The 12,819-nt window shown below is 41.4% G+C and overlaps 1 protein-coding gene across 1 annotated transcript in view; it reads right to left on the bottom strand.

Annotated features, from left to right (window-relative positions):
- tmem121ab (transmembrane protein 121Ab) overlaps nt 1-11,255 on the bottom strand; it is a 53,742-nt gene extending 42,487 nt beyond the window's left edge. Inside the window, exon 1 of the mRNA XM_010882252.3 lies at nt 10,704-11,255. The gene's annotated coding sequence lies outside the window, so the exon portion shown is untranslated. The remainder of the gene's footprint in view (nt 1-10,703) is intronic.
- Between the last annotated feature and the right edge of the window lie 1,564 nt (nt 11,256-12,819).

Below are 12,819 nucleotides of genomic sequence, written 5' to 3'. Positions count from 1 at the left end.
CCAACCTGCGGACGATTCTGCTTCCTCAGCCTGAGTGGTGTAATCAATATTTGTGCTTCTTCCCAAGCTAAATAAAAAATCCTTGATAACACTATCCTCTGTGCCGCTGTAGCTACTCAGTCTTACGGCTCCCTGCGCTCACAACACTCACCTGATGTTACCAGGCCGACAATGAGGCCTGACGCTGGTTCACTTGATCCTGTCCTTGCCTCGTCAAGACTTGCATATCTGCTGTGGCTCTATCTTCATGGAAACTTTTAACGTGGCTCTCGTCACTGGATGTGTCCCCTCTACAGCCAAACCTGTCCATAGTCACCTCAGTGAAAGAAATCTTGACGTGACCACAACGACCTCCAGAACGACCATACATCCCTATGGTCATCCTGTCCTTCCTGAATAAGCCCCATGAATGGAACATTTCTAAACAACTCCAAACCATCAGGCACCAGTGCTAGTTTTCCTGGGGGTCCCTCAAGGCTCTGACATGGAGCGGTTAATGCAAATCCCATGAGATCGTTGTCTACAGACTACAGTATTGGTGGTATCACAGCCCTTGTCTCTAGTGCGGTTCAAAACCAACTCAAGAGCCCCCTTAATGACTCATCCACGCATTTATCTCATCCTGTCTGGACGTTCATTATGCCCTTTTCTTCGGAAAGTTCACGAAACGCCTAAGAAAGATTCAGTTTACCCAGAAATGTGCTGCACAAACACAACTTGTCCTCATCTTCACCTCCCCCCGTAATCACATCACTCCAGTGTTGTTCAACCTCTACTGACTCCTCAATTGCTCACACATTGACTTTAAAAACCCGGTTCACACCTACCAGACTATCCGCAACTCTGGACCCAAGTACATCAGTATCTGTCTTGACTTGTCCAGGTTAATCTTACTTCAGCAGCTTAACGGCAGACCGAAGACGTATGAGTGACAGGGCTCCCCGTTTTGTGACTCCTAAGCCGTGGAATGCACTTCCAGTCAATGTCAGGACTATAGAATCTCTGGCATCATTTAAGGCAGAGCTAAAGACTGAGTTGTACAGTTCAATGTTTATAAAAAAACATTTTCTTTTTGTTATTGTCCTATAGAGTTTTTTTTTTTTTTTTTACCCTTCAAAGCAAGTGGTTAAGCTTCGTATGACACCAACGTTTGCTTTGTAGCACCTATACATAGTATGAGACATTATGGAGTTGTAAATCCAATGTTCATGTTTTATTTCTCCATTATGGTTTCTTATACAAGTTTAAAACATACATCAACAATCCTTACTTCGAAACGACAAGTCTATGGATATTTTCTATGTGGTGGTGTTTTTCGTCCGCCAATTTGTGGTTTTTGTTTCTTTGTTTGGAGTGTATAGCCTAATACGTAATCCCTTTTTACAATTATCATAAGCCACCAATTGTTTTACTGAGCGGGTATTGCCTTGCATACAGTGGACAAATTATGCATAAAGCCATAGAATAGGGCATCAGGCTATATGCACAGGTTGACCAGATTGACAATACAGCAGCCTAAAATGAAGGCAAAACACTTGATAGAACAGATGTATGTATTAGTAAGATAGTGTAGCAGTTTTACAGTCATAAAGCAGTAATAGGCCAGTCAGACCAGATTAGTATGTTCAGTGGGCTCTCCTCTCCTACAGGGCAGGGCCCCTCTCCTACAGGGCAGGCCACAACACTTGAGCTGATTAATCTGCCCTGTATGTCTGATAACTGCTTGCCCAGAGGGCTCTAAGAGGGCAAGATACAAGGCTGCAATTACATATTACATTTACATAAACCCGATGACACGTACATGTGTATAATTCATGGCATATTAATACGATGTGATTGATAATTAAAAGCAACTTCTTTCCTAAAGACCTAATCTTGAACCAAATAGCCTCGAGCTGCCTATTTCTCCCAGTCTCTGACCACATTTTGTACATGACAGTATTAAGGCTTATTGATCCCTGTTGCCAATTGGTTATTGACTGGAGTGGATGCCATTATGTCATGGAGATTATAGGCCTGCTGTACACAGCAGCACCGTTTCAGAACATGGTTGGAGTAACTAATGTAGTCGGTCACGTAATCGGAATACTTGGCTGTAATCAGTTGCATCACGAGCAACCAGTGTAAGCAGATCAATGTGACCTTTTATGACTTTCCGATTGCTTTTAAATTCTGGTTTTGCACATGTAAGATACTTTGAGATGCCTTTCTGTTTTCACGATCACATTCAAATCAACATTAAGCAAGGTGCATGTTTAAACCTATGTCCAATATGATGAAGTATGATAATATTTTGTGGATCATTTTTGTATTCCTTTAATTCCACTAATGATCCTTAGTTTCTACATACATTATAGGAAGTATGAATGCAATCCCTGTATTGAATAAAATGTACAATGCATCATGTTTATGTAGTTCAACTGTCGTATCCAATCAGATCCTAAAGTACATTTTTGATTTACTCAAAAGAAGTCTGTCTTACTGGCTTTAAGATGTGGTTTTCCTGGAATGTGAGCTCCCACACCTCTTGGTTATAAAAGCAAGGGACGACGCACTACTTAGATGGTGCTGTGCTTGGCTGTTTGTCTGTTATTTTTTTGGGGGGGGTGTGAGATTGTGTGATGGAGTATGAGAGTATGCATTCGAAAAATTTTAAAAACAAGGAGAAAAGGGGTGGCGGGTGCAGAAATTATGCTAATAACGACAGAATTATCCATTAGGTTGGTTGACATGAATGACTGATCTACAAAAGTAAAAAAAAAAAAAGGGGGGAAAAAGCTGACCAAACATACATGTACAATACTGATTACATATTTGCACAGGTAACTAGGAACTGTGACATGACATTTAGAAAGCAACCTAGCCAACCTAAAGAAGCTGTGTTGCATCCTGATCACAGAACCACATATGGAACCAGTAGGTTAAGGCACAGCAAAGCACTGTATTGCGCTGCACAATGAAGAATTGGCATAATAAGGAGCAACTGCTCAGAACCGAAACACGCAGCACAGAGCTCCTGAATACACCTCGGTACTCTGTAGGAAAGGCTGACATTCAAAGTGCTGTGTGGAGTGAGTAAGCACATTCTGTATTCAGAACACACACGTCTCTTATTGGTGTGGCTCATTGCAGCCTAATATTATTTGAGACAACCACATTCAGTGCCGCCAAGATTGGCTGGCTCTGACCCTTCAAATGGACCACAATTGACAAAGAGTGAGAAAAGGGGGATGGTTGAAGTGTGTGTGTGAGGGGGGTGTTTGTGTGTGTTTTTGTGTATGTACATGTTAGTGTGTTTGTTTGTGTGTGTGTGTGTGTGCAGCCTGCTCTCTGCCTGTTCAGACTGGCCTGTTGTGTATTTATAGCAATGTTCGATTTAATGATATCAGTCTAGAGGGGCTTAAATATAAAAAGAGTTGTAGTAAATCTAATTCAGGGCATACACAAACCACTGCACAGTTAGGATGCTCCCTCATTAAAATGCACTGGCCTGCAATCTAGATTATGGAAAAACCCAAGTGAACACACTTATCAAACTGTCAGCCACTCATTCTGGTTTCCTAGAACTGTTTGTGAGATGAAATGGAAATATAGTGAGTTTCAGTGTACAAAATATGTATGTGAGTTTGTGTGTGTGTGTGTGTCTGTGTGTTATGACAGCCCTGGATTTTATCTGAACGCTCTGTGTGTTTCCTCCTAATGCTGTGCTACTCCTTTTATTTCTAATTAGACAGCCGACATCAGCTGTGCTGAGGTGATGATATATGTGTAAATCAGGAAGTTCAAGACCCCCAGTTCAGAGGCTCTTTCCCTCACCTGTGTTTTTGATGTGTTTTAAAAATGTAAACGTGAATTGCAGGCAGCCGTTAACGGACCTGGTTAACGGACCTGGAGCAAACGGACCTGGAGCAAATTTACATATTCACTGTAAAATTGCTGTTGGCCTCCCTTTGCAGTTTCTCTCCAGTGGAATTATGTTGGAGAACTGGATTGACTGACTAAATAAACATTGTTCTATAAGGTATTTCATTGATTTCCTTTAAATGTGATGAACTGTAATCCATGTTGGGTTGGGTACCATTTCAAACATACATGTTAACAGTACCGTGAGAACGATTTTCAGTGTTATGCTAGAAAATAGGTGTTGATGCAGATTTATTTTTATTTAATTGATTTCATGCATGCATCACTTTAATGAAAGGCATGAGTGCTGCGTATTTTCACTGATACATTTTGTGTGATGATATACTTTCAAAAATCAATGCATCACAAAAGCTCCATTTTTGGGGGACTTGTTTTTGCCATGAAAGGTTTAGGAAAATGTTCATTTGAAACATAAATTCTGTTATAAAATATTTTATCGGTTATGGTATGAACACAGCCTCGCCTGCTGCATCCGTGTTGTACCCAACGCCCCAAAGGAAATCCGCCCTGAAACCCTGGGTTTATGGCCAGGTGTCTCTGTAAAGCACTTTGTGACAACTGCTGTTGTAAAAAGGGCTTTGTAAATAAATTTGATTGATTGATTGAAAACGCTGGCTGGTTCCAGAACCTTCTGGAGGCAGCTAGCAGGGCCAGTCACTGTCTGTAAAGCAGCCTCTCATGAGAACTTCTTAAGGGCTGGTACAGTATATTAAGGCCCCAGCAGAGCAGCCCGAGGCCGAGGAAGAACAACAAGATGGAGGAGCTACCAGGGACACGTCCACGATGCCTCTCCCAGCTGCCCTTAAGGCCGTGCTACATCAGTGACATGGGTTGGAGAAGGACGGCAGCCAGAAGACAGAGGGAGCAGACGCCGCCTAGGTTTTAACCAATGTTTTGACAATTTTATTGTTGATGAGAAATCAATATGCTTTCTATTCTGGAAAGCTGAAAATGTTACAAGCCGAATGAACTTTTTAATGTCAGCCTTTCCCATAGTTTACAAAAGACAATTATTTAGAAGGATTGAGATGTCACTTATTACACACGCACATTTCAAACATGCTAGGATGTACCAAAATTACATAAATGGATCATTAGCAACTCTTGCTGCACATTGTTGGCAAGTTAGCAACAGATCAACCAGGAATTTCCAGCTCATCGAGGACAGTCTGGCCAGCCCAAACAAGTTGGACTTTAAAATGTATGCTTTATATTAGATACTGATTTTTTTTTTCTGGAATTTAAACAGGTGTGCTACAACAGGACTTTTCCCCAAAATGGTCCAAATGAGAAATGAGAGAAAGGCCCATTTTCATGCTGATCAACCGTTATGGAATGTGCATGATTTTCTTGTATTCAAAGTGGTTGATTAAATATATAAGTTCCAAAATATTTAACTTCGGCCAACAGGTAATTTGTGGGCTCGTATCGAGTTCCCATCTATGGCTTTGCAGTGGTGGGTTTTCACTCTTCCCTTTGTGCATGCAGAACAATGGGAAGGAAACATTTGTGATTTAAAAATGCAATCACAGGAAAAACACTGTCTTGGAAGTATCCAACTATACTATTAAAGAGAGTTGTTAATAATTGCTGGCGGTAGTTAAAGCTATTTATAATGTAATACAGTTGATTGGGGATGATGATATTCTGATTGAAATTCAAACAAGCATTATGCTCAGATATGTATCCCCAAATAGTTTCAAATACATGCACATGTAATAAACAGTTTCCTAGGTTAGTGTTAATGGGGCCCAGTGAGGAGATTCTGAATATTTTAGTCTCATTGGGAGGGCACTGAAATGTAATGGTTTTGTTAAATTCTTTCTTGATTACCTTACTATCTATGGGTCTCTGAAAAAATGAATATTCTGGAAATTCTGGAATTCAAAAATGCAATAATATTGCAACAATAAAATATTTTATCATTATAACAAAATACAGAAATTTAATCAGATGTATTTGTCATATGCAAATGAAGAAAGAAACAAATAGTAAACATTTTCAGTGAATAACTATAGCGGAAATCATAAGGAGAACCAGAACCGAGCCAATCTTCAGTGTCAGTATGTGTTTGTGTGTGTGTGTGTGTGTGTGTGTTGTGTCTGTCTAGTGTTTGCATGTAGTCTGTTCTAAAGGGATAGTACAGTAAAAGGGCAAAGCAGATAGACATGGCAGCCATTTGATTAATTTATTTGTCTGTCAGTATTATGGCTTGGGAATAGAAGCTTAACAGGTTGCTGTCAAGTTTTAAGTTGTTTAATAGTAATTGGATACACAAGGCCAATCACACAACAACATTCTTACATGCTGGATTCTGCTCAAAAATGACTGGGAAAAACAGAAATAATCGAATGAGATAGAAGGGATACAAACAGACAATGTTTTTCGAGACAACTGAACAGTATCATCAAATTTATCAAAACAATTTTCACTGACTGGGAGTGCTTATGTGTCTGTCTGTATCAGTCAATGTGTGTGTGTGTGTGTGTGCACAGCAGATTTGGTAAGCTGGTCAGACAGGTCAACTATTCAGCAGTCTGATGCCTTGCAGATATAACCAGATACAGCCTTCTGGTATGGAACCTCTATACATTAAGCAAATGCTACATGACATTAGGCAAATGAAAGTTTTCAAGGGTCCTTGGTAATGATGCAGGTTTTTGTCTGACATCAGGTCAGATAACATCCTGAATGGGTGGGAGCTGGGCCCCCCCGCGATACCCTGGGCCATCTTCACCACCCACTGAGGGCTCTGCTGGCGACGTTACACCCACTGTAACGTCGCCAGCAGAGTGATCAAGCCGTTAGTGTTGGGGAGAACCACACAGCGAGTAATCAATCGAAGAAGGAACACGCCCCCGACAGTCGACGAACATCATTCTCAGAGATGCATTCTTCCCGTCCAGATAGCAGAGGGCATGGTCAAGTGTAAGTGATTCTTTGGATCTGTTGTGGTGGTAAGGGCAATGGACTGGTTCCAGAGTGTCTCAGATGATGACGACGATGTGAGCCACGACCTGCCTTTCAAAGTTTTTAACGGCTACATCGCTACGGGGTGATCGTCATTTAGGAGGGGTTGCCTTAGTGCTCATGGCCACAGGGTGTGCCCCGAACCAGTTGGTATTTTCCGACTGGGTCAGGAAGAGGTAGATAATCTCTGAGGACAGCTGCCAGCTGTTCTGTGTATGCTCCGAGCATGTGCCCTGGTATTCAATCTGGCCTCGCTGACTGCAAATGCTAACCTGTTAAATATTCGCTGAAATCAAAGAGAGCCAGAGCACGTCCTTGTGTTGAACAGCAAGAGCTCTCACGTTCGGTTCAGTGTTGATGCTAAATGCCTTTTGAAGTGGGAAGTGTAACAAGCATTTAGCATGTCTAGTAGGCATGTGTTGCCGGGCAGCAGGCGCCTGGATTTCCCTTTGTGGTATGTGATTAAATCCTGCCACATCCAACCAGCGTCAGAGCCGCTGTAGCAGGATTCAATCTCAGTCCTCAGTTGACGCTTTGCCTGTCTGACGGTTTTTCAGGGTTCGTAGCAAGGGGTTTGTTGTAGGCGTCAAGATTTATGGTGCGCTCCTTAAAACGGCAGGTCTGGCCTTTAGTGCGGTTTGGATGTGGCTTGTAATCCAAAGAAATCAATACACTTATTAATTAAGCCTGTGACTGTTGCTGTAAACTCCTCAACTTTGCCGGATGAATCACGGAACATAATTCAGTCAGTTTTCACAAAACAGTAATGTAGCTGGCTAGCCTTTGTGTGAAACAGATACGCTGCACCACAATATATATTTTGTATCTCCTTTTCCTAAAGGTTTAATTGTATTGTTGAGAAATATGATGTGTAATGTATATGAATAGTTTGTGTATCATATTTTATCGGTGTCTCTTCCACATATTGCTCTTGTTTCATTTTTAAAGCATTTATTTGAATGTAATATTATCAATAGTAGGTTGTATTATCTATACAGTAACAGTTTTATACTCTGTCATGTGTCTGATGTTTAATGTGGACCCCAAGAAATGTACAGTAGCTGCTACATTTGTAATTGGACAGCACAGCTTAGCATCTGCTTCATCCAACCACTTCCATATTGAGCGCATCTCTGGTACTTTCAGTTGAAGTTTTTGCTTATAGGCAAGAAACAGGGCAATTGAGTTATGGTCAGATTTGCTAAAGGAAATGTGGGGGAGGGGGCACTGTGTGCATTTCTCTGTGTGGGAAAACAAGTCTAGTGTTTTGTCGTCTCTAGTTGAACACGTTGGAACATATTATGTAAACAGATTTCATAGTTTTTTGCCCTAAAGTCACTGGTCTTGACAAATAACACCACAGGTTGTGCATATCGTTTTAAATATAGACCTCATTGAATGCAGTAAAACCAGCAAGGATTTGTGATGTATAATGGTGATAATGTGATGATAGTTTGACAATTTCATTAGTATAGCTCCCTTGGTATTACTGTTACCTACTAAAAACGTTGCGACTTTCCCCACACACAGACAAGTGAACATGTCAATGATATACACCCTCACACTAGTCCACGATTTTGAAATAACATGTTATGCCAATGCTATGTTTCTTATATTACAGTGTTGTAGCAGTTTAATTAACATAAAATACACAGGGTTCCTATACTGATTTTGTTTTTTGTATGTAACTGTCATCAGTAAAATAGACATTGTATTTTTTTTTTACACTTGACCCGAGAAGCAACATTTGTTAAGTGTTGGGCCTAGTCAATATCCAGACCCAAACCCAAATGACGTGGCAGGATTCAGGTTCCCTTAATTAGGTATTCGATTTAATAGTTGAGGATTAGAAAACATTAACTGTAAAATAAAGATGCAGAGAAAATTCTGAAAGGGGGGAAATATGTAGGTGTGTTTCGCATCATTGGGCCAGGTTCTTTATGGGTAAGTAATTCATCCAGGAACCCTTGCCTTTTTCAAAGACATGAGGATAAATATACAGCAGCTTTTCTTTATAGGAGTCAGTCTTACACATGATAAATCAGAAATGTAGTCTACTGAATCAGAATCAGAAGTCTACTGTGCCCTCTGTATTTTATTTGTTGGAAGGAATACGAAATTGACTCCATGCATATTGTCTTCTCTGTCTCAGTGGGAAGGCTATTGAAATACCTAGGCTATTTATTGTCCAATTAACTGTACATTATATATTAATTGGTTGTTGGTTCACCTAATAAATACAATGAAACATTTACAGACAGTAGCACTGCAGGCTTTTAACATGCTGGATCCACTAGTTTTACGTTGCTCCGAACAAGAGCATTGGCAAAATATCTGTGTACTTATAGTAACCCACAACTCTTATTTTACAATCATAGGACTGCTTTTTAAATCCCGAAGGACACCGGAGAGCATTCTTCTGGAATAATGTTATTTCTATCATTTGCAGATTTTTGGTGTCTTCCTTTCTTTTTAGCTGGTAACGTTCTCGTCGCTCTCACAGTATGAGTGCCTCATAATAGCAGAGAGGGAGTGAAACAGCATGTGTGAGAGACTGTCATATAGAAAGAGAGGGTGAGGGAGTGAATTTAATTGACAGAGTGTGTGAGAGGGAGAGCGAGTATGGGAGAGTGTGTGAGAGAGGGGGAGAGAGTGTAAGAGAGGGAGAGTGTGAGAGACATTGAGGGAGAGTGTGTGAGAGAGGGAAAGGAAATATGTGCGAGAGGGACAGAGTGTGTGAGAGAGGGAGGAAGAGTGTGAAAGATGGCTGTCCTGTTCGAATGGTTGAGAGGAGGATGGGATAAGTGGTCATGCTGTAAAGGAAAATCAAAACAGCAGGTAGTAACAGATCAGTCAGTATCTCTGCATTTGTCCAAACGAGAGACACTGAAAGACAAGCTCCATTGGTTTGTGCCTGTATACCTCAAGCCCTAGATACTATATTAAAGAATGCAGATGGTTAATGGAGGTCAATGTATTAAAAAGCTAACACATTAAGTAGGCTACATGTATGTTGAGGTCTTGAGTTTGCATTGGTCTGGTCTTCGTTGAAATCAACACAGTTTATTAGCCTGTTAGAATTACTAGGGGGCGTGAGTGCAACGCGCCCGGGGTCGGAGCCGGACATTCTTTTTTTGGGGAACTCCTCTTGGCTCGGTGCCAAGGAAAGAACGTCTCGCGCTGAACGCTGGCTGATTTCCTATGTGCAGACGGAGGCATGAGCTGCTTTATGCTGCTGAGTGGACACGCGCTGACTCCTCAGAATAAATAGCTGCCTTAAATAAACGGAGTGGGGTTTTTTTTCTGCCCCCCCCCCACCAAATGAGATCAACATCGGTTGACAATTCGGCACGCGCAATTGTGCTTTATGACCACTTGAGTCTCCATTCACTCCAACAATTGTCTTCACCATGCACAATCTATACACTTCATGTTATTTGTGAAAGTGCGATCTTAAATTAATTGAAAGTCAATGTCGAGTAGCCTACCCTAATAAACTTGAAATCGCAAGGGCAATTGGCCTAAGGAAAGAAAGCTGCAGCAGCATTCATATTCAAACAGAGCAACCAGTCTCTGTATCCTTCTGATGATATTACCAACACCCCTATTGACCTGAACTCCGCCTATACATAATATCGCATTTTCGAATGTTTCACCCTCCTCGAATTTAGGAAAAGTATACGCAAATATTTTGACATTTCTCATTCATATTTAACAATGCACTTCCCCCTTTCTAACTCTGGCAAAACATTACATGAAATACATTTCATTATCCAGCACTGGAATGCTGAGTTTTGAGGACCGCTTACCTCAACTGCTATTCGCTGTCCAGGGTGCTGAAATCCCCCTGTTCCTCGGCAGCAGGCTCTGTAGACGACCGTTTAATCCGCTGACAGCTAGGTATTGCACACAGATGTAAAACGCAGTCCAACTGCTGTGACCGTAAGTTGCGTTAAGACAATTCCATTCCAGCCACCAGCATCGATGGAATAAGCCAACTGAGAAAATAATATCTTCTTACTTCAAATACCGACAAGTAGCCTTGTGGCTATGCTCTCCACGGTTCCGGGCCGGTTTTGCCGGTCTAATTAGCGTCTCTTTGCTATTTGCTTCTTGTTTCCCGGATACTCTCTCTCTCCCCCTCTCTCTCTCACTCTCTCTACCGCCCTCGCACCAGGGAATTGGATTTATGGTCAATTTACTTATGTAGGCTAGAGAGTGGAGACCACAGGTTTTGTACGTAGGCTACACAGCCCCTACCTATTTGCCCTCTTTCCACCTCTTTTCTTCCTCTATAGTCCCGCGCAACAGTTTCCAACAAACGGACCGCCACTGGTAAATGAAGGTTAGCGACACCCATGAACGAGGTGGGGTGTGGGGTGTGCGGGGGCTTTGCTCCTTTCCCGGTGGGGGTATACTGAACATACTTTCTCTCATTAGCTTTCAGCACCACGTGAACTGAACAGCAATGACTGAGGATAGGACCGTCATTTTAAACTTATTCAGGAATCACTTATCCGACGCACTAATGCTGCTGGCGCGTTCAAACTCATTTTGTCTGATTAGGCCTTTCATGAGCCAATCAGGGTAAATTAAAATGATTGGCGTGAATGCATGAGTGGGGGTGGAGAACTGAAGGTTATATTACCTTAATCAAAGTGAATTGTCTGATAGGTGTGTGTGTGTGTGTGTGTGTGTGTGTGTGTGTGTGTGTGTGTGTTTGTCTCCGCGGACTGTGTTTGCATCACTATCTCAGTTCCATAACGCATTAATCAGTGGGCTATCAGTCAAAGTAACGTTTCATTTGATCTGTCTTTAGATTGTACGCTACTGAACAGAGTCTACACTTTCCTGTTGGAACGCAGAGAATGAATGCGCTTTCCTCTCGTGACAGGTGGAAATTATGATTAGTATTCTTTAGTCCTCCTGCAGCAAATATGCATTTCACGCTTGCATGCACACACAGTGGCAGTCGAGAAGGACCCTCCAGTGACCAAGTGATGTAGCCAGTCGCAGTCTCTTCAGACGTGTCCTAAATTTGCTCGTGCTTCGAAACTCAACTTGAGTTTATTAGCCTTGGGGAACACCGCATTTTTTTTAGCTAAGCTAAAAATGAGCTAACATGGTAGCCTGTCGGTGACTGTGTTTGTATTTTTAACAGTTTGCGTTACATGTACTAACTCATTATTCGACCATTGGACACCAGCGCCAAAATAGTAATTTCTGTGTTTTCCCTGTGTACCAGTGTAATGTAGTTGGCATGATATTTTGTCCCGCATATAATTTTTGACACACTCAGCCCCCTAACCACTCTCCTGTTGTCTTATTACTGTCAAAATCACATGTAGGCGTGCTTGCATGTGTGTTGGGATGTAAATTCATGCAGGCATTTCATTTAGCAACCTCATGTTATTTCTTGACTCATCTGCATGATTACATGATGCTTTATTAATTTTTCACAAATTCTACACACTTACAATATTCCTTTGTAAGCAGCCCTATAGGTTAAAACCATTCCTGGGCATTCCTGTATCAATATAATAATACACGTATGAGTCAATTGCATAAAAAATCTAGTGCCAAATTTGTTATTTGAAAAATATGCAAAAACAATAGCCTAAATGTATGCAACCTTTGGAGGGAGATTTGGATTATGTCCTCCACTTTATTCTTCCTCCACACGTTTTCATTGCTTTTCCTTAGTTTGGGTCAAGTTCCGTTGACTTCTTCACTGCAAAATTCTTGGACCTTACATATAGACTTAAGCTTATAATAACAGAACGAAAACAAGAAAACTACAAGAACCGAGCAGGCAGACAGGCAAAACCCACAGACTGGGACAAACATAAACCAAGCAGAAAAACACAATGACGGACAAAGGGCTAACAGAAGAGGGCACACTTTATAGGGAGCTAACGAGAACTA

The sequence above is a fragment of the Esox lucius genome, chromosome 18, assembly GCF_011004845.1.
Source record: "Esox lucius isolate fEsoLuc1 chromosome 18, fEsoLuc1.pri, whole genome shotgun sequence".
Taxonomy (NCBI): Eukaryota; Metazoa; Chordata; class Actinopteri; order Esociformes; family Esocidae; genus Esox; species Esox lucius.
This window is presented reverse-complemented; position numbering and strand designations above follow the sequence as displayed.